The 23,777-nt window shown below is 33.0% G+C and overlaps 1 long non-coding RNA gene across 1 annotated transcript in view; it reads left to right on the top strand.

Moving 5' to 3' along the window:
* LOC107651193 (uncharacterized) overlaps window positions 1-23,777 on the top strand; it is a 71,051-nt gene that overhangs the window by 8,160 nt on the left and 39,114 nt on the right. The window contains exon 2 of the long non-coding RNA XR_008916694.1: window positions 1,018-1,143. This is a non-coding gene — a long non-coding RNA (uncharacterized LOC107651193). The remainder of the gene's footprint in view (window positions 1-1,017; window positions 1,144-23,777) is intronic.

The following is a 23,777-nucleotide window of genomic DNA, read 5'->3' as shown; positions in this document are numbered from 1 at the left end:
GATTATGACTATTATTGACTTATTGTCATTAATTCCCCAGTCATATTTTTCTTATCTCTATGCATTATATGATCTAGCTATGCATGACTATTTTCCATTTCTCTCACATGTTATTCCATTTCCTATTTCCATACCTTTCTATTGACTGTATTATATATCAGAAATTTTCTTCTTCTTAATTTCTACCACACTTAGAATCCCTAACTTCCTTCAAGTATCAGTACAAGTCATATTTCCTGAAGGAGAACGTGCATGCCCACCTCCACCCTCAAGGTGTAATTGCCTTCCTCTCTGAGGTGACTTTTCATCTGCTCTTTTAGATACCTTTTATGTGATAACCTCAATATAGATAATCCCATTACTGATTCTACCAGTCTTAAAGAACTGAAAACATTTAATTGACTATGGAATAATATTGCCCAGTTCCCAGAAAATATCCAGTCTCTGTAGGAATCCAGAATTTGAAATAAAACAATCAATCTGAAGAACTACAGATCAGGTCTCAGTCATCCCTGCCTCTGACTCGTCTTTACCAAGCTTTTATAAATTCAGGTAACCTAACTTTTGTCTCTTCCTCTATTTAGAAAGACTATTTATGTACTGGTCTTTCTTTAATTCAGGGGAAATCTCAGTGCTATTGGTCTGTGAGTCTTCCCAGATTATAATCTGGATGCTACTGCTCTGTGTGGCATTCTCAAAGACCCTATATTATAATTACTTTGGTTTTTCTGTTTGTTTTGTTTTATTTTCAGGTTGACATATAGTATTTGAGTATCACCAACCCCATTGGAAATTGAGCTTCTTGAAGCTAAATAATCAGTCACCTGTACTGTTTGTTTTTACTGTCTCCTTTTGTACCCTAATCACTTAGCAGAGTGCCTAGCAAATAATGGTTACTAAATGACTTATTACTTGAGTAACTTTCTTGAAAAATTGACCTGAGAAAATGGAAAAGAAGAAAAAAGCAAAGTAGTAAGGCAATATTTATTCTATGTTTTTTTTTAATCTCTGTATTAGTTGGACAAAATTCTTCAAGGATCAAGATATTACATTTGCTTCATAAACAGATTGAATGATTTAGTAATCATGCACAAAGACCAAGCTCCTTAATCCTATCAAGCTACTTCCTGAATTTCATTTTAGGTGAGTCTCCTACCTTTCACCATCTGTCATAATGTGTTCTTGGTTTTAAGTAGAACTTACACTGAATACAGACTGACTTGCTGTTTTCTCTGTTGACAATTTGAATTTGCCTCCTATAGGAAGGCTTTGGGCTTGTGTTAGGTGCCAGCACATAATGTGAGAGAGAAAGGCAACATCAGCAGGATGACCTTTGGGGTTAGGGAAGATTCTTTCTTATCTGGATAGATTCTGAGCAACTAGCAATAGAGGAGAGAACTCCTTTCCTGGTAGAAAAAGATCTAGAAAATCCCTACTAATAAATTATATTAGAAAATCAAAACAGAATGCTTTGAAATGCAGATAAATTAATTAGAATACAAATCATTGTTGGGGTTGAATCCCTTTGGCTGCTAATTATTAGCCATCACTGACTTCTCCAGTTAAAGGTTTGTGGTATTAAATGTGTAGGTTAACTGCCTGTGAAATTAGTCAGTAATCTATGGGCACCAGTAAAACTGAAGTCTAAAGATCTAGGGTAGCTGAAAACATTACTTAGCTCCATAAATTTTCTAAAACTGCACACAAATAGGCTCTTTGGTGAGTCTAGGAATCAAACACATTGATTTAACTTTTCTACTTTTGTCCTAATTTGTGGCTAGACATTCATATAAACAAAAAGACAAAAGAATTAAAAATTGTACCAAAATATTTAAAAAGTGGAATAATTTGTGTATGAAGGGTCACTGGAGGTAATCTACTATCTGAGAGTTCTTCCTAATGAATTTTTTTCATTTATACTTCAATGCTTCTTTCTATAGGAAAGGAAAAGAAAGAGCAAAAAGCATGTGAGGAACAGAGAAAACTGCCCAGTAAGCTGAGCTGTCCCTCCTACTGAGCTTTTAAAAAAAAGGACTATTTAAATGGACTCAATAGAAGAGATCTTCCCTTTTCAGTAATAAAGGAGGAAAATTGGCAAAAAGCCACACTGGCAGTTTAAAAGCCTTTTAAATTGTTCTGTGAAAGAATTAGCTTTAAGAGTTCTAGAGGGATAATTCAAAACAGAGAAGTAAACCTTTGGAGTGGAATCTCTTAAGGTATGTTCCCAAGACAACTGGAGGTTTGGAAAAGCTCTTGGAGCTATCTGTAAACACCACAGCCTATAATGAGTGGCCTGAAGCACTAGGAAGGAACAATGTAGTGTCTATGAAGAGAGATTAAATCACCTGATAGATCCTGACAACTCTTTCCAGGAGTCTATTTGCTTCACAGATGAGTTCTGAAGAATAAGGATAGGTATCAATTAGAAAAGAAAGCATGGATATGGCAATATTTTGCTTGAGTCACTATTCTAAATGTAGGCACAGAGGATGGAGTAAGGACAAAAAGAAAGAGAAGGAAAATATAAGAATACAGTCTCTACAGGGAGTAGAAAAATTAGAGGAAGGGTGGGGAAATCATTAGTGAGCTGCGTCAGAAACAGGAACAATTAGGGAGTAAAAAGTGGTAGCACAAGAAGGAAAAAAAAAATGGGAATCATTGAGGGACTCATCAGTACCCTATAGAGCACATGCAATGTAGAAGAAAATAGAGTTCTAATTGTCTTGCAAGCCTCAAAGAATAAAAATAATTGATTGAATAAACTGTATGGGATACTTTTTCTCTGGGTCTTGATCAGTGTCATACCCTCACTGTAAATAAGCTATCATTTATCTACTAAATCTGTCAGGTACCCCAGCTTAAGTTGTCTATAGCTAGTCAAACAAAGATGAAATAGTGAAGTGAATTTTGCCAAAGGTCATTTACATGAACCTTTCAGAGGACTATAAGCTTCATTCAGCTGCAGCATATCTGGATATTGCACAATATGAGGCAGAGAACCACATTGGACCATTCTGCCATGCCTTAAGGATATTGATTTATATCTTAGGTTGACACTGACTGGGAGTCTCTATTTGTTGAGAGATACCAGTTTATTTATGATGGTTTTTCCAATTTCAAAACAGTTTTGAATGTGTGACTTGAAAAAATATTTATATTACTTTCATTTTTAATACTTAAGGAACTTAAGATTCTAATGAAGAAAATAAGATTGGCATGCATCAATACTTTCATGATTCTGGAATCTGACTGCTCTAGGTATTCCTTCCACTGGTGCAGACTAGATTCATTCTATATCTTCTCAGCCTATGTCATTTTTGTTTTATCTTTCTGTAAATTCTTCTCTATTAATACATGAAATGTAACAAAACTCCTTCTTTTGGTTAACAGTGTACAACCAGAGCTTTTTAAGTAACAGCTCACTTTCTGTTCCCTTCCTATACCTTATTAACATCTTTTAACTCATTTCTGTAACATACTTCATCAACAGTAGTGTGTTCTAATCTGTACTACCTCATACTTGCATTGTCCTTTGGGTAACTGCAAATGTTTGTCTGAGATCATAGCATTCCATGTGCGACAGGGATATACTCATTTACTGCCATCTTTTGTAAAATTAGTTGATACTCCGTAATATGTGCCAGACACTGTAATAAGTTCTGGGAATAAAAATATAGAAACAAAACTAAACAACAACAACCCCTCTCCAAAGACACTGCCCTCAAAGAGCTTAAATACAAAAGAAGAAAGATAATATTTAAAAGGAAGTTGAAAAGAGACAGAATACTCGTTGGGCATGATGAAACCCAGAATGTAGTTTGGTGAGAAGCAAAGCTGTAATTGACCCAGATTTCCTCTTAAAATGGAGCTCAAGGAGGAACATAGAGGGTAAGCATGTATGTGTATTAAAGGACTGTAACCTCTAGTATGAGGATTCACTAAGCCATTTTTTTGGTCTGCTCACCCATCTTCAATGTCCACCTAGCACTCAATTCTCACCTGTGACTCCAAGAAGCTGTAGCATGCACAGTGGCCATACTCCAATATATCATCTCAGCAGATGGGCTCAACAAGGATAAGAATAACCACAGTACCAAAAAAAGACTTTGAATTGGGATGAGAGTGTGTCTTACTCAAGCATATTCTAAATGGAATGGGTGGATAAGAACAATTTGTAACAAAAGCCACAAAAGCAGCAAAGCAAGCTCTCTGAAGGGCTTAGAGCTAGTTCAGACATCAAAGGAGCCAAGGTAATCCTCTGCATTCCAAGCCATCCTCAGTCATCATAACTTTTATCTCACCACTGAACTTCGATAGCTCTAAAAGATAAAGTGAGACTGATGATTTTGTGTGACTCTATCTCCCTTGAATCCAATATATACAAAATTCAAGCCATCACCCTGGAATGTTGTTAGTCTTTTTTTAGAAGAAACAGATAATAAAGTGAATTTCAATGAAAACTACGAGAAATAAGAGGAGCCCCATGGAGCAAGCTTGTCATGCTGTCCCCAAACACAGGAATTGAGAGAGCACATGATTCTGAAGTCAATTAGGTCTAAGTTGGCTTAACCATTTTCCTTCCCTACTATCCATATCAAACTGAGAAATGGAGTTATAGCATGAAAAATTGAAAGTTAACTCTTTCTCCACTAGCTACATAAATCTACAGTATGATGATTCTGTACCTTCTTGAATTAAGTTGAGGTTTTGGCAAGTTAACATTCATTAATCACTCTTTAGGAGCCTAGAGAAGATTATATTCATGTGCAGATGAGGACTGAGAACAGATCTAATTCTTGATTTTCTCCTTTTTTATTTACTGTGGAATTCTGTTTTAATTAAATGCACTAGGTATTTCTGGTTGTTGAAGTTTACAAGAAGAATATGGACAGTACTAGACAAAAATATATGAAGAGATACTGACCTCTCCAGTGTAAGGGAGATTCCACAGACATTTGACCTTGGTAATATGCCAGTAAGAGCAACAGAAAGGATTATCTGAGAAAGAAACAATGCAAAAAGCTTTTGTTTTTCTAACTCTCAATGAGCTGTGCAGTTTGTCCAAGAAGGGACTTACAAAAGTAATTACAATGATTCATGACCTTTTCTTTCTCAGATGGAAAAAGTTAGAAACCACAGAATATATGGTTGAGAAGATATCCTAGCTGAAGGGCCAAAAGGAGAGCTCTGGCTTTAACCAATAGCAATACTTACTGTTTCTGGAACAAGAAATGGGAATAGAAATTCAAATTTTAGACTGACTTCCTTATATGTGTACTCATATTGGGGTTGATATACTAAAGTAAGCCTTTTATAGCATACAGTGTTAATCTCCAGAAGACTCAGAAATAATTTTTGCTAGCCAAACAGTGGCCACCAGAAACTAATTGTCCTTTTCAGTAGAAAACTTAATAGTAGAATGTGACTTATTATTCTGTCTATAAATTGAAGTTATTGTTCACAAATTGGATTACTATAGGTGAAATAAGAGGCTTTCTTTATGGAGCTGAATTCCATGAATGTATGAGCATAAACTCATAGACGTATTCCGATAGTACTATATATGTCTGAAATCACAAGCATTACCAACGAGGGATGACTAATAATATATATGCAGATACATCATCCCATGTACCAGACTGTGTACCAGAAATTTTGGTGATCCATGTAGAAAGGATCCCTTATTTGTGATATAAAAGAAGCCAGTCTCTTACACAAGAAAGCTAATCTGAGAGTAATGTATTTCCCTTAGAGAGAATGTCATTGAGGGAAGTAAATATTATATCACTAATTTAGGCCACATTGCCTGTCCTGATGATCGATCACTACCTTTGGGCAAATGTAACTGTAGAATAATATTCATGTTCTGTGAAGTGTTTTCAATGACAGAGATTAAAAAGTCTAGCATGACAACCTACCATCTTCAAAGAAATGTATAGGGAAAGTTTTAACTGATTCTTGCTAAACATGCTAAAGATGATGCGACACAAGATTGTAACTTCTAATACATGCATAATTATGACCAAATGATTTAATGTTTATTTAAAAATGTTAGTATGAGAGATCTATATGCCTAATAGATTATATTTCATAGTTTTGTAAAGGATAGATTTAAATACTTATAAGCTTGCATACTACTCTTTTATGTGGTTGGTAAAAGGAAGCCTACCATTTGGCAATGGACGAACCTCAGAAGAACGAATAGAAGAAATTATGACATGATTTTCAAGTTATTTCTCAGAACCAGGATCCAGATTGGGATAAGACCTCATCATTTCACAAAAAATTAATTGGAAAACTAGGAAGCAGTTTGGCAGAAACTAGGTTAGGCCAGAATTTTATGCAATATACAAGGGAAGAAGGTGGAATCTAGAAGTGGCTCGTTTCTATTCTAATATCAGATAAGGCAGACAGAAAAACTGAAGATGCTTCTTCAGTCTTATTGATTAGAGGCTATTGATTATTGAATTCATCCCAGGCTACTTATAGACCTAAAGATAAGATATCAGGACTAAGTTTATTAGGCTACTAAAATCTTCATAAGGAGTATTGTAAAGGGATGAATTTGAGTTTTGTTTTGTTTTTTTTTTTTAACCCTTACTTTCTGCCTTGGAATCAATACTGTGTATTGGTTCCAATGCATAAGGGTGGCAAGGGCTAGGCAATGGGGGTTAAGTGACCCCCCCAGGAAGTGTTTGAGGAAAGATTTGAACCTAGGGCCTCCCATCTTTAGGTCTAGCTCTCAATCCACTGAGTCACCCAGTTGTCTTTATGAATTTGAGTTTTCTGAGAAACAGTTGTATTCTTCATATAAATCCCTGAAGTATTACATTACATTCCTTTGGGAATTGAAAGATTATACGCCTTTGTTTATGGGATTGCAAATGACTCAATTGTTTATTTTCTACTAATTGTTGTCATTGTTATTCCATATCATTATATGCTTTCCTATTTGTTTTAAAAATTCTGCCTTATCTGTTAGCAAAAGAAAAAATAAGGAATGGGGGAAATAAAGAAGTTACCTTTTCTCTATGATTTTAGGAGATATAACACAGCAGACATTAATAGCATTCCCATTACATACTGTCCCACAGCCAAAGAACAATATTGAGTGTTGAGGTTAAAATGATTATCTTCTCTGACAATTGATATAATTGAAAATGCCATGAAATTTGCCATATAATTCCAAGTTTAATGTCTTCCTAGTCCTGCAATGAGAATAATAAAAGTAACTATTAAAATTTTCATGGAACTTTAAAGCATTATTAAAATGCTTTCATCACAAAATTCTTTTAGGTTACATAGTATGTGTTATTGCCAATTTACAGATGATTACACTATCTTTTTCCATTATTATTTAATATTTGCAGAGTACTTTATAATTTAAGGCATTCTGTCCCAACTATTTTTATTTTATTTTTCCCATATACTTTGAATGTAGGAAAGGAATTGATTCTCAAAGGTGTTTGCATACTAGTTTCTCCCTATTTTTAAGTTGATTTATCTCCTAGGAAGTGAGATCTTTATAAAGAGATATTTTTGTCTAAGAAGGTAATATCTGTATGTAATACCCTCAATGATGAATCCTTGCCCAACCTGAGACCTACTTGTTGGTCTTAATAACCTTGTTAGGAGGACAATGGATAACTAAATGTGAAATAGTGAAGGGAGGAAAAAATGGGATCCACAAGTTAAAATAGATAGAAGTCAAAAGCACATTTGATATATACCATAAATTTGTGTTTACCCAGCTAACAGTAGTAAAGCTAACCAGCAACAGAATAAAATTGCTTATAAAATCAAAAGGCCTGGTCAATCATTTTATTTTTATTCTTGATGGACAAAGCATTGCAGGAATAGTTTGAGGGGGGTGGGACCTGGTAGGATTTAGCCATAGAAGAGAAATGAGCCAGAATTAATGCTAAATAACACTGATATAAACTTTAGGAAGTTTTAGCTATATTTGAACCAACATGAAACTTGCCAAAAGTAGTCAAAGAGAATAAGGAGGAAAAATGAAGGGATTAATGGTCATTTTTTTTTAAACTTTGAGCTGGTGGCAACACATTAGAGAGGAGGTGTCATGGGAATAATTGTATACATGAATCTGACAGAGTAGTTGAATAGATAGTAGAAGAAATTGAAAGAACATAATAATGAAATCTCAGCTAAGGCAGATAAGGAGGAAGAATGATTGACTATATCTATAGAAGCAAAGAGATTTTTTAAAAGGATAAGAAGTGAGATCTGTACTTTTTTCAGAACTCATGACCTTCGAGAAAATAGCTATTGTAGATAAGATAAAAGGTATAATAAAAATAGATTTTAAAGGATGAGGGAGACGGGGGGAGGAAATCATGGATTAAAAATATTATTTTAATAAATTGATGCCAGAACATATTTCAAAATCTAGAGAGCAAGAGCAATGGAGAAGCAAAAAGAATGATACTTGTACAACAACCCTGAAGGTGCCAATTCATAAGCAAAGTGACATGGCTTGGAAAAGAATAGGCAGAAAGAAATTTTGGGATCATATTAGCAGAGTAAGAAATTGAAAAGAAAAATATGATGCTTTAGTATTATCCAGTCAAAAAACTTTCTTTGAGTTTTGCAGATTTTTCATTGGTTGTAAATATGCAGATCATTGACATTGACATGCTTTGAATCTGTCATTTTAAGAGGAAACTCAGATCAATAAGGTGAAGTTCTTTAACAAACTAGTGAGACATGTTTTCTATGAACATTCTATAATTTTTTTGTTAAATTAAGAAAGACAGGCTCCCTAATGCCAAAGAGAGAAGTTTCTAAGGAGGAAGTAAATGTATGCCAAAAGCCCTAGGGCTCTTGGAAGGGTGGTTTCATAGAAAGAGAACAGAAACAGAGCATTTCACATAAAAAGAGTTGATTGGATACAGATGTCTCCCTTTCTCCATTCTGCCATCTACACATCTGCCTCTTGTCCTAGTCTCCTTGCTTTCTGAGATCAAATTCCATTATGCACTCTTTGGGCTCCTTCCCCAGCATCCTTTTCGCTCAGTCCATACCTTTTCTATTTCTCAGTTTCCTTTCAAGTGATGGAGTTTCAAATACATTCCTTTCATCTTTGCCTCAACTTTCTCCTACTGTAACTAAAATTGCCTTTCCCTACTTTTAATGTCTGCTCTCCATTTACCCTTTTTCTTGATTCCTTATAAAACCAAAACAGAAACAGAACATATACCACTACTAAATATATACAATTAGACAGAGTTTCTACACATCCATAAACAAATTATATCCAGACTAAACTACATATGTTAACCCAAAAACATATTCAGTAAACAGCACAATATATTGATTTCATGCTTATCTTCCAGAATTGTTTTGCCAGTATTTCTATGACACTTCCAATATGTATGTTTTTTTTTATGTTAATGCATTACCCCTGATAGAATTTCAACATTTTTATCTTGCTTTCTCAGAGCTTCAGTCTTTCACTAAAGGATCAATTCTATACTCTAAGTTTATATTTAGAGTTTAAAAATCAAGTTACTGAGCATAAGGTTAATTTTTAATTTCAGTTGCTAGAGACGATGATCCTGATTAGAGGATAAGTTCCATTATCTCTGAAAATTTCATGTTGAATTTTGCTGTGTTCACACTTTACTAGTTAAAATTTCTCTACCTCTCCAACTAAGATCAACAATAGTCTACTATACTTTGATGTGGTATTGACAAATACAAAATATTATGAAGCATTAACATTGTACTCATCATTAATTAATGGAGAAATGAATTGCTTGAATCTTAGAAGATAGTTTTCTACATTTTTAGAGGCTTGAGTCACTAACCAATTTTTAAAATGATAATTGATAATAATGACATATTATAGTTGGACAAAATGACTTTTTGTGTCCTTTTCTAATGCTGAGTATAATACTAATACATTTGAAATTTACTGTAGCTTCAAATTATATTACTGTTGTACCCTGCAAAACTTAATAAATATGAAATTCACTGTGAAAGATTAATGAATTAGCTCTCATTGGAAAATATCTCTTTTAACATAAATATCTTCATTTGTGATTCACTCAATAGAATACTAATAAGAGAACTGGGCAAATGAATATGAGAATATTTAATTAATTACAATCAGAGGATTAGCCTTTAAATCATAAAAATAAGAGAAAATCCAGAAGGAAAACATATATATTTTTATCTTGATGAGAACATATTTTAATGATATTATTTTTTGACAAATTCTTCTATTTTAGGGCAGTTACTATACCTTCATTAAGTAAATTATCATTTATTAATAATCTATTATGAAAAACACCTGGAATTATTATGCCAAAGCAAACTCCAAAACTACATGAACATAATTATAAAGTATTTTAGACAAATAAATTTAGACCTAAATAATTAGAGAAATATTAATTGTGTATGAATGGGCCATAGAATTAAAATAATAATCCATCCTAAACTAATATACTTATTCAATGCCATTCTAATTAAATTACCAAAATATTTTATTGTTAGAAAAAATAATAATGAAATTCATTTGGAAGAATAAAAGATGAAGAATATTAAAGGGATTTATATTAAAAATAAATTAAGTAGGTCTAGCAGTACCAGATTTTAAATTGTATTATAAAATAATAGGTATCAAAACTATTTGACTAAGAAATATAAAGGTAGACCAGTGGAATAAGACAAACATACAATAAATAGTAGTAAAAGATTATAGTAACCTTATATTTGAAAAAAGCATAAATTCAAGTTTGGGGAATAGGAAATCATTATTTAGTAAAAAATTGTTGGGACATCTGGAAAGTAATTTGCCAGAGATTAGGTATAGACTGATATTTTACACCATACATTAAAATGAAGTCAAAATAGATACAAGATCTAAGCATAAAAGGAGAAATCCTAAGTATTCTAGGAGAGCAGGGAACATATTACCTATCAGATTTATGGCTAAGGGAATTTTATAAGACAACAAGAGCAAGAGAGCATTGTCAAAAATAAAATGGTTGATTTTGAGTACATTAAAATGAAAAAAAAAGTTTTCCATAAGGAAAATAAATGTTAAGATTAGAAGGAAAATAAAAAAATGGGGAAAATTTATAGAAGCCTATTAGATATAGGTGTCATCTTTAAAATATAGAGAGAATCTTGTCAAATTTATAAGTTTAAGAGATATCCCCCCAACTGATAAATGGGCAAAAGATATGATCAGATGATTTTCAGATGAAAAAATATCAAAGGCATATATAAGTACATGAAAAAAATTGGAAGGGATGTGGGGAAATGGGGACAGGTAATACATTGCTGGTGGAGCTAACATGAACTCGTCTAACTATTTGGGAGAGCAATTTGGAATTACATTTAGAGAGATTTAAAATTGCTTATCCCCCTCATCCAGCAACACCATTGCTGACTTTGTTTCTCAAGGAGATCATAGGAAAAGCAAAATAATCTATATGTTCTAAACATTGACAGTAGTTTTCTTTGTGGTAGCAAAGAACTAGAAATTTAGGGGATGTCTACCTATTGAGAAATAACTTTAAAAATGTGGTATATAATTGAGATAAAATATCACTGTTCCATGAGAAAAAGTGGTAAAGTTAATTAAAAGACAAACAAACAAACAAACTTGAAAAGAGCTACATGAGATAATGAATAGTAAATTGAGTAAATGTATAGAATCAAGAGAATATCAAAATTAGCTACAGATTTAATACTTGAAGTATAAGTTGAGAATGTTACCACCAGAGTTTTTAATGAAAAATGGAAAAAATATTAAAGTTATAATTTATATTTATACATCTGTCTCTTGGATAATGCCTTTTATGATGTGGAGAAGGGATTGAGGGACTGAGACACTTATAAATAGATTACATTAAAAAATAAACTCAAAAATGGTCTAAAATAATTTAATATATCTGAATTCCTATGCTAGGATTTTAGTATTCAAATCATATTGATGTAGTCCTTGACTTAAAGGATCTTACAGTTCTGAATGATACAAGACATACACAAAGAAAACATACAGTGATTTATTTGGGTATTACTAAGTGGTGAATTAGGAAATTCTTCTTGATGACTGCTATATTGTAGTTACTTAACAAATGCTTTTATCTTTCCTTTCTTTCAAGAGGGAAAGGTGTGGGGAAAATAGTTGAAAGCAGCTTATTCAAAGGGATAGAAATAGGAGAAGGGACATTATTCATAAAGAAGAGTAAGTAAGTCAGTATATTTGGAAAATAGCTTTTCTAATCAATGTGGAAAGGAATGCTGGAGTCAAATTGTAAGTGCCTTTACATTGTAAAGGAATGAAACCTTTGTATTTCATGAAAGAAGCAATAGGGAACCACTAGAGATTCATGAATAGGATAGTCACATCATTACAATCAATATGACATATTAATTTAACGTCTTTGTGAATGAATTGTACAGGAGAGATATTAAATTTAGGGCAAGTAGTGCACATTTTGTTGTGATAGTTGAGATGGAGGACTGAAGTAGGATTGTTTTGTGAGTGGAGAGAAGAGGACTGACAAAAGGGATGCTATGGAAAAGTATGATTGACTTGTCTTGGATATGAAAATTGGATATGAAAAGTGAGTGATAGTAAAGAGTCACATGTCTGATGTCTGTTCTTATGAAATACAATGATCCCTCACCTATCATGGGAGTAACATTTCAGAGACCCCATGATAAGTGAAAATCTGTGGAGTAGCAGCATTATATTTATTTTATTATATACATATATATATTAAGGTTTTTATAAACCCTTCCTACTCTCCTATAAACCATATCCACAGTCTTATTAATCTTTCCTAAAGTCTTATAAACACTGCATATACTCTTAAAAACTTTCTACACTCTTAAACCTACATAATGTGGTGCTTGGGTTCACTGCCAGAAGCCTTAGAAGGCACTGAATGCTTGGGTGGCATAGGGCTTAAAATAAATTCAATCTTTTACAAAAACTTCACAAAAACACAACACCTCAGAGCAATGTTACATGCAACAAATAGAAGACAATATGGACAAGGAGAGGTGTTGAACATATGGACACAGTGCGGGAGAGCAAACAGACGATACCACAGTCACTGAGCCAATCATTGCCCAGGATACAGAACACAGACCTGTGGTTGGTCACCTTTCATTACATCAGGCAATAGTGTGCCATGTACAATCTCATCTTGGCACACCTGAGAAAATGGTAGTGGTGTACTGCATTTCCATTGTGTACAGTACAGTATTCATCCTCAAAATCCCACGACATAGAGAAAACTTCACGATACAGAATGAAAAAAATATATATATATGTATGTATTTAAAAAAAAAACACAAGAAAGACTAAATCCACAATAAGAGAACCATTATATAGTGAGGGATAACTGTATTAGTAAAATTCTGAATACATAGTAGGCACAGAAAAAAAATTTTTAGTAAACTTTATATTTATTAACTCTAATCTTAGTAAGTTACTTTAAGAGAGGATATGTGCATTATCTTCATATTGTTCATAATCCTCTAACTTTAAAAGGCTATTTTCTACTCTTCCATTAACTTACTTCTTATTTAATCTATATAGCATCTGACTTTTGCAAAAGTGCTTTTAATATAATTGATATTTGTATTATAGTATCATCTTCCAAATAGTTGTGAAGTTATGGCAAAATTTACTTGCAGCTTGATATTCTGTGGCTTTTTGAAACTTTGGACTACTATATCATTTTCTTTCATTGTCAGGATTTTAGAAAGTACAGAATTCTGCTTAAGGATCACCTTGTAGTTTAGAGTTCATTATTTTTTTTTGTTGTGTGTTATGCTAAATAAGAATGGCAAACATGAATACTAATGATAAAACATTTATTTAAACATAAAGCATTCAAGAAGCTAGGCTTACGTAAAAAACACACATTTTGCATTTTTATGTTTTCTTTACCTTGATAATTATTTCCTGCTTATTCATCTATTACCTGGAATAAGTTTAAGTAGTAGTATTTTATGTTTATTAAGGCAATTAAACATAGAAGATATAATTCACACTTTGAAGGAGTGTATGTATATATATTAATAAAGAAATTAATTTTATATAATACTATAAAATATGCACATTGGTTAACCAAGAATTGAATGGTGTCTAATAGTACTTATTATACATGAAAAGAAATTTTACAATAAATTAATTTTAAAATTTTATGAGGATCAAAGAGCAAGAATTTTATGCTGATGATACTGATTTACCCAAATGGAGGAAGGAAAAGACTAAAGATAAATATCGATTAGTGATGTGATTATTAAATATCTTTTATTTCTGCTGTGAATGTACTACCATTAGAGGCAGTACAGCCTCTAACCACCAATTAAGCAACTAGGTTATTCCACCAACTAGTAAACCCCAAATATGAGTTTTTGCCTTACTGGTATAATAGTTTTTAGTTCCATTGAAATACTACCTGCTCCTAATCTAAAGGAACTCATCCAGTCTTAGGCTCTTCATCTTTAAATTAAAGAACTATAAGGAAAGGTAGGTAGTGGAGTGGATAGAGCCCTAGGTCTGGAGGGGAAGAACCTGGTTTCAAATTTGGTATCAGAAGATTTCTGGCTATGTGATTCTGTGCAAGTCACTTCATTGTAATTGTCTAGTCCTTGCTGCTCTTTTGCCTTAGAACTGATAATAAGACAGACAGTAAAGTTTTAAAAAAATAATCTAAAGCTGGATTAGAAATTCTATGACTCTTTGGATCTGAGTTATAATATAGCAACATAATGTAAGAATTTAAATTAAATTAAAATACTTTTAGTAGCTTTATTTATAAAGAGGTGGAAAGAGTGATGGTGAAAAAATGTAGATAAAGAGAAATAACATACTGCTAAGCTACAAATACCCTGAGTTTAATCCCAGTGTCTCTTGACCACAAATGAGAATCCGAAAGTGAATCTCACCAGAATACAAAGTCCTAATTAGGAAACCAAAATTCCAAGAACCAGGAGATGTTGAAGAATCCACAGAGAACCTTCAGTGTACACGAGGCTTAGACCACCAAGAATCTCACCAGAACTCATGCTGGAGGGAATGTCCCACTGAAGCACCAACTAGCAGAGAGGGTCTCCTCACCAAAGAACTAGGGAAGGAATCACTCCACTCACCACCACAAGCTTACACAGGATCCAGGGAAAGAGCCTCCTCCTCTAGTCCAGCTCACCAATGCAGAAAAAGTGACTGAATCATGGAGCTGATCTTTTTAAAGCAGTTTTCTCAATGTCGCTTCCTATCATACCCCCACTTTATGGGAACCAGTACAAAAAAGAGTTTAATTCACTCTTCACAATAATAACATATATATCAATATCTAATAGGTTCCAAAATACAGACAATCTTGAACTTTTATGAAGATAAGATCTTGTGGGAAAAATCCTCTCAGCAAAAAGTCAAATAAACCATATTTGACTTTTTTTTTTGAGTCTCCAAGCCAAAAATAAATTGGTTTATTGGGGGAGGACCAATCTCACAATAAAGCCAGACTCCTGATCAAGACCAAAAGACCCAGAGCTTTGTGAGAGGACTTCTTTTATGCCCAAAGAATTAGACTATATATATATATATATATATATATATAAATTTAAGGTCACCAAGGAATTCAGCTATGTAATTCCTAAATGAAAAGTCAGCCGTCAACCTTTTATAGAGTTTAATTACAAACAGGAGGAAGAAAGGAATTAGAGATATAGAGAGAGAGGGAGAGAGAAAGGGGAGAGAAGGGAATAGGTCTCAAATACCCCTTCTGTTTAGGCTGGGCCAAAAGGCCGAAGCCCTTAGATAGCTGGGGCAAAGAAAGGAGATCAGTCCCTATTACTCACGTGACCAAAATGGAGAAACAGTCTCAGGGGCCTCCACCTCCAACTTCCTTCAGAGCAAGCTTCTCAGAGCACCTCTCCAACCACTCAGAGCCAAAACTCTCCAACCCCCCTCAGTCCTCAGACCCCTCTATCTTTAAGGAAACCATCTAAGTTCCCTCCCCTCAGTTCTCACATCTACCAATCACTGTCCATGTCTTCCCTGTGCCAATGGTGGCTCTAGCTTAACCCAGGACCACCCAGAGGTCTGCCCCTTTGCACATGTCTGTTGAAGGTCATATTCTCAAATAATTAAATTTTGATCTATGCTGCAGCCCTTCCTAAATCCTGTTAGGACTGAATAGGGTGGACATTATATTTTCCAAGACCTGGTTCTCTCATTCCAAGTATATCTATTGTATCAATTCTAAAATCAATCATGACTCAAAGAACTTCCTGTTCTATGCTTAAGCATAGGTCAAAGCCCTTTTCATTGTTTAGCAAAAGGTTTCTGTCCTAAAGTAGTCTTAGGTAGGGAGGAGAAGGAACCTCCCATGCCAATGGGGTTCACATTCCAATAGACTATCAGTAGGAAATTTTTCAAGTATGAAATTTCCCAATGGTGAAATTTGCAACATTTATAAGTCTAAGAAATTTTAAGGTTTACATGGGAAAAAAGATACATTCCTTTCTATTCCCTTTCAGTTTTCTCCAGAGGTCTATCATATCAAATATTTCTAAAGTTTTATTTCCTCCTTAACTTTTTTCTTCCTTATTTTTGACTGGATTTATTTATTTCTGAAAGGGGAAGTTTCAGGTATCCCACTAGGATCTTTTAATATTTCCTACTGTAACTTGTATAATTTTGACTTTAGGAATTTGGAAACTTTGTCATTTGGTGAATATATGATTATTATTGATTTATTTCATTTTCTATGGCAACTTTTATCTATCAAGACATAATTTTCCCTTCTATCACTTTTGATTAGACAATTACTTTTTACTTTTGTTTTGTCTGGGATCATGATTATTACTTGTTTTAAAAAATAATTAGTTGAAGGAAAATAGATTTTGCTCCAGCTCCTTCTTTTTACTCTGTATGTGTCTCCCTGCTTTAAACATATTTCTTAAAGACAGACTATTGTGTTCCCTTCCATCTTATATTATCTCTGTTAACTCTTTTCTTTCTCCTTTCAGCCTTTCCCTCTTCACAAATATTTAACTTCTGAACACTACCTCTCCCAATTTACTTTCCTTTTTGTCTGTTTCTCCCCTTTTTTTAAGATACCTTCCCTTTTACTTCCTGATAGGTTAAGGTGGATTTCCTTAACGAACTGAGAGTAGATATTATTTCCACTTAGATAAGAATAAGGTTCAAGCATTGCCCACTGTCCCCACCCCCATCTTCTACTCCATTGTATTGACTCTTATGCTTCTGTTCATAAGAGATAGTTTACTTCCTTCTATTAATCTTTTTTTTCTTCCCATGTGTTCTTTTTCTCATTCCCTAATTTTCTAATTCCTTAGTTCCTTAGAACACTCCTTTTAGGTAGGTTAATAGGTTATTTGTACTATTCAGTATATTCCATTTCTTCTTTCTGGTTGTTTTCCCAGCAAAATATTTAAGATTTTCTTCATTTTTTTTTATTCTTTTGAGTTTGACTTATTGCTTCCTGATGTCCTATGGATTCTTTAGCCTTTATTTCCCCAATTCTAATTTTAGAGAGTTATGTTTTCCTTTTAGCTTTTGTGTTTCCTCTTTCATTTCACCAAACCTACTTTTGAAAGAGTAGTTTTCTTCAGGGTTTTATTTTTTTTTGTCCCCCATTTCCATTTGATGGACTTTTCTCATTAGATAGCTGTTTTCTTCTGTTTATTTTTTTCCCTTTCATTTGCCTTTGGCTTATTCTAGTCTTTAGGAAGTTTATTTCTTCTGTGAATTTTCTGCAGGCTCTTGAATCTTTCTGTCAATTCTCTTATTTTCATTCATTTATTTATTTATTCATTAATATTTTATTATTCATTTTTAACATCTTTTGAAGTTCTTTTAGTGGTTCTTTTGAGGCCTGATATTCTTTCACACTTTCACTAGAAGTATCATTTACTTCCTTTTTGGCACTCTTGTAATTTTGTGAGTTCATATTTTGATCTTTCCTGTCACTAAATTAACTTTCTAAGGTTGGGTTTTTCCTTTGTCTTTTGCTTATTTTACAGGTTTTTTATTCTTCTATTGAGGTTCTTTTCTCTTCCTGGAGTAGAGAAATAACTGTTACACGCTTATAGAATATTCTTCTCTGTTTGGGGGAGTAAGTCCAACTGCCTTGTTTCCTTCAGTGTGTCTATCAAGGGATGGTCCTACTGACTTCCAGTGGGGTGACATGTGGTTATTTTCTCCACCTATATTCCACTGCCTCACTGTTCTGCCAGTTCCCCTCTTGTCTTGTGAACTGAACTGGTCCCCACTGAATAAGGTTACATGGAAATGTGTTGGCCTCATATCTGGTATACCTTCCAGACCCTTGCAAGTGGTTCAGACTGGATTCATTCCTACTCTGCTGTTTCATTGCCTCTGGCACCATAGCAATATGTTGGACTGATTCACATTCTGTTCGTTCTCAAAAATGCTGTGCTCCCTAGGCTACTCTTTTTTCTTACTAATGAAATTTGTTCTTCCTTCTTTCCTTTGTTTTGAGGTGATACACTTTCTGTGTATGTGTCTGTGTGTGTGTAGGATTTAGGAGGGCAGAAACTCCTTTATTCAAAAATATTAACTCCTAGGATGCCACTCTACCCCGTCTGTTTGTTTGTTTTCTAGAGGAAAGCAATATGGTCTCTCAAATGTTGATTTAAATTCTCTATTTAGAAATTCTGAGATATTTTCTGGAATTTATTTATAGTTTAAGATTTATACACAGATGTGTACTTCTTTACCATGTTATTCTGAGAGATCTATGATCCTTAACATTATCACTTCATGCATTTTCTTCAAATACTTTGTTTTTTATCAAAATTGTAAGCTTAAAAATTGTTTGCCTTTCTTTGTCTTTTATTATCTAATGGGTCACATGATCATGGAAATATTTAAGATGTCTCCTTAAAGAACATTCGTGTATTGTCATTGAAATGGAATTGCACATTTCAACATTTCCAAAGAAACAGAAATGTTTTCCATTTTAATCTTTAAAATATGCATAGACATAGAAATGGAGTAAATAAATTATAGTTGATTCCGGTCTTTGTCACAATAGGATGGTTGATTTTTTTTCATTGTTCAGAGGTAGAAGATCTATTTCTGATTTTGTTGGCGAAGGGAACTTCCAGATAAATAAACCCCCTTTAGTGATATCAGTTGGCATTCCCTTTCTCTACAATTCATAGTCTTACACTGAATAGATAAGTAGATTAAGAAGGGTCATATGGGCAATATTTTTAGAAATGAGACTCAGATTTCAGACTACCATACTAAAAACCAGATTTGTATATGACAAATCTTGTTGCTTCCCATATACATGTAAATAAACATATTATATTAAACAACAAATATTATATACTGTTGCTAAAAGAAATAGTGACATTTTATTTAAAATGTTAAAACGTTAAAGCTCAAGTTATATGTTGTAATTATGCTACCAAAGAGCAATGCAAATCTTTTGTGCTCTAAGCTCAAACATGCCATGTCAGTGATGTGGCTTAGTGAGAAAATAAAGTATTTAGATAAATTTCATTTTAAGATATTTAGAGAAGTAAATACTTATTTTCATTTATTTATTTGTTTGTTTATATTTAGAGAAATACAAGTTTTTAGAGAATAACCAAGATAGATAGTTTTACAGAGGTATAGGAAGTATGGTACACAGTACAATATCCTCACACCACTATTAGGCACAGTAGAAGGTAGGATTAAGAATGTTTTAGTCTCAAGAATTTTCTTTGCTGTGTCATATTTATGGTATCATAGATTTTGTGCGTTATGAAAATTGAATATTGTCTGAAATCATTTTTATTAAAATTTTAGCAGAAAAGGTCACAGAATTCTAGGGAATTATTAGAAAGAAACCAAATTTTCATGTTACAAATTTTATTTTGTGAAATGTGTTTTATGGGTTATTTCTTGATTATTCTGTTAGGAAAATATATGTTATCAGAATTAATGTTTTATTATAAGTAATTGCTTGCCAAAAGCATATTTTCAGTAAACTCTAGCAAAAGTTTAGAGATGGGATTTTTAAAAGCAATGCACAATTTTAAAATTATGACCTATTGTATTGGCATGTAATCTGGAAAAAATAAAATTAATAAAAATAAATTTAATTTTTTAAAAGACCTAACCTAAATCCTTCCTCTTAATTTTGAGCCCAATACATTGTCCATCTTTATTGCCTCTTTTAAATATGTATACTTACTCAGTGAATTGACTAGGCAACTTGGTGTCATAATCAGATTATATACATATATATATATATATATATGTATGTGTGTGTATGTATTCTTCAATTCTGTTTTTATGTGCATTATTTGAGCACTATCTTTTGAGAGATCATGAATCAAACTGATAACTTGCTATAATGTTCTATAGATTTATTCAATCAAATATTTATTATTAGGAACCAAGAATATTCAGACCATCTCATCAGTTACAGAAAATCATTGCTTTGTTCTCTCTTATAAGTAAGAAGCCATTTATGATACAAACTCATAAATGCCTGTAATGAGCATACTATCTTCCTGTTTTATACCTTACTTGTTATTAAGAATCAGAAGATCATTGAACATGCTCATTTTTGTGTGTGTATTGCCTAATGAATCTTGAATGATTTTAACATGCTTTAAAATTTCCATTTAAATGAGCTTTAGGCTGAATTTTATTTTACTCAATGAACTACTATTTGTTGTTCTTGTCTAGTCAGCTAACAAGAAATGTAAAAAAAAATCTCATATACTTTTAATCTTTCAGCCTATTGTGCAAATATGAAGTCATAATTCATATTTTTCATTGAAGATGTCTTCAATTTTTATGTAGATCAATCTCATTAAGATTTTATAAATATAAAAGTAAATGTGTAGCTCAGTAGTTATTGATATTCCATTAGGCATACTTATTTTAGTATTGACAGCATCTGATTTTTCTCCGTGTCCTTTGGATGCCTTACTATCCTTGAAATATTTTGAACAGCAATCACTCATTGTTTTCAAGACTATGTGATCTGTAGCATAAAAATTAATCCATATGCCTACTTTCCTCTCTGTGTATTTGACCTACTTCAGAAGCTATTACTGCTTTCATTTAAAGTTCTCTTTGTATTTTCATATGATATTTTATCTATTGTGTTATTAATCAAAATATGGTTGGTTTATTTGTCACAGATAATGAAAATAAATTATTATAAAATGTTATAAATTAGGTTGTATTTCACCTGTATTTGTTGACAATTTCCTCATCAGTGTCAGTTATGAATTCTCTTAGAATGATGTGGCCCAATTGGGTCTTATAGTGTAAAGATTAAAATTTAAGAATATGGGGAGACTGAGGCAGGTAGAAATTAGTTTCTCTCTGCAAGGAGTATTGCATTTTTAGAGGTTTATTAAAAGTTAAGGATGAAAGAAAATACAAGAAAAATGTGCCTAGGCCAGAGGCCTAGACAAAATAACCTCACATCACAGAAGAGATGCATTTGCTCCAAAACGGAAGTCCAAAAGAGCACCCCAAAACCTTTGCCACCAGCTTAAATCCTTCCTTGATCTCGGCCCACCTCAGAATTCCCGTGAGATTACAAAGCATTTTTGGGGAAGTGGAGCAAAGGCTTGTGGGGATTGTAGTCCTGTATTCGAGTCTATTTTTTACATTTTCCCCTTTTGATCGTTTGCAAAAAAAATATTTTTTTTTCCAAAGGATCATGAAAACATAATCAATTTAAAGATTACAATAATTTGATGATAAGAGAAAAAAACAAACAAACCCAATAATTGCTGAACGCATTGACAAAAAGCCAGTTAGGGGGCAGTCCCCTTTGGCATGAAAGTACAGATACAAATAAATGTTCAATCAACCACACACAAAGTTCAATTTTGTGCAACTTGTGGTCTGGAGGCTTCTTCATGGTAGCTTCTCCAACTGTTCAGTTCTGGATTCAGAGAGGTAGCATCTTCTTTACCGAAAATTCTTCTCAAAAGGAATTTAAACTTTGCAATTTAAATAATGGTATTTTTTTTACATTCCCCCCATTAAGAGGGTGATTAAAAAAACAGGATCACTTAGGGATGCATGGCTGAGGTATGAGGTATATGAATCAATTGGCAAGAGATATTAAAAAGACATCAGAAAAATCAAAAAGAAAAGAAAAAATTCTGGATGAAAATATAGACTATCAAAGTCTTATGTGTAAAAATTCCAAGTAAAAGAAAAATAAATCTATAACAGGTCCTTGAATCAGGGCCCAATTAAAATGATCTAAGAAAGGTACCACACTATGAGAGGCAGAAAAGGGGACCAGATTATAGGAGCCAAGTTTGGGGATACTTGTCTGTGAGTACCTTCAGAGTGAGTGTGGATACAATAGTTAACTTTGTTTTAACATATTTTTACTTTCTCTATTTTTTCTTTTCTCATAAATTGATTCAGCTCCTCTGTAGAATGATAAGTTTGTATTATAAATTGGTATTATACTTCTCTGTCATCTCTCTCTGTTTGGCAAAAAGATCAAAGGTTGCTAGCTAAACAGTTACTGTAGTCTTTTGTCCCCCTTCTTTTTTTACTTTATTTAAACTTTTGAAGGAAACAGCTATAACTAATCAAAGTCAATAGCTTTGGCTTTAATGATTTCAAGCTTTTCAGAATCCACAGGCCATTTGTCCATCAGCACATAATTGTGATTGTTCAGTCTCTTCTTCATATTTTCGCTTTTATTATATTTTAATTAAATATCTATTCTGAAATTTATTCTATTAAAATCACAATAGACAACTGATGCTCATGAATCCTGTATCTGAGACAATTTGTTTCCTAAAATGCATACTTGAGCTAGTCAGTTCTCTACCCAAAATTTCTACTTATTCCTTCTTACCTCTAATAGGAAATTAAAAAAAAAAAACCAAACCCTAATGATTTGAGATTTACAATCTTTAAATCTGTTCTCACCTACATTTGTAGTTTTAGTATATATTATATCCTTTCTTATACTCTATAGTAATGATAAACTAACATTTTAATTCCAGTTGTATGCATTTTGATTGGTCATGTATTCTGTATTCCTCTGAACTAGCTTCATTTAAGACAAAATGTAGGTGCTACCTTGTAAATCAAGGCATTTAAACATTTTTACTTATCATAATCTCTTTCAAAAGTCTGGTAAATGCTTCAGACAAATTCTCAGAATCATATTTTCAAGCATTCAAAATAAAATACATAGGTTTATAAAATCAGCCAATTATATTGCAAAACATTTATGACTAAATAATATTGTCCTATTGATAATTTTCTGTTTTCAACTTTTATGTCTATTTCCCTAGAGATTGAACCTGAATAGTCTCTCAGTCTTCTTCTACATTGGTAATTCATGTTTCTCAGTCTCAGTTTCTATCAAAATGATTTCTGGGACTTCCAGGTAAACATGGCAGCAGTCTAGATACAAGACTCTTCCTCTCATCAGCACCTGCTGACATAGACCACCTCAAAAGACCAGAAAAAAAACAACTTTATGACAATGAAGGGACTCTACAGTAGGGCACAGCATTGAAGATATGTGAGATTTGGGCATTTCCACATTATAAGGGGGTTAATAAGCTCCCACAAAATGCGAGTTGATCTATCTTCCCCAATCCTACTGAGCCAGAGTCAGAGACAATGTGTTCCAGAATCAGTGAGTGAGTGAGGGGTACCTCCAGAGTGAGTAAGGGGCACATCTAGGTCCTTGGTAGCTGACTAAGACTAAAAAAGACCTATTCCT

This window comes from Monodelphis domestica, chromosome 2 (assembly GCF_027887165.1).
Source record: "Monodelphis domestica isolate mMonDom1 chromosome 2, mMonDom1.pri, whole genome shotgun sequence".
Classification (NCBI taxonomy): domain Eukaryota; kingdom Metazoa; phylum Chordata; class Mammalia; order Didelphimorphia; family Didelphidae; genus Monodelphis; species Monodelphis domestica.
This window is presented reverse-complemented; position numbering and strand designations above follow the sequence as displayed.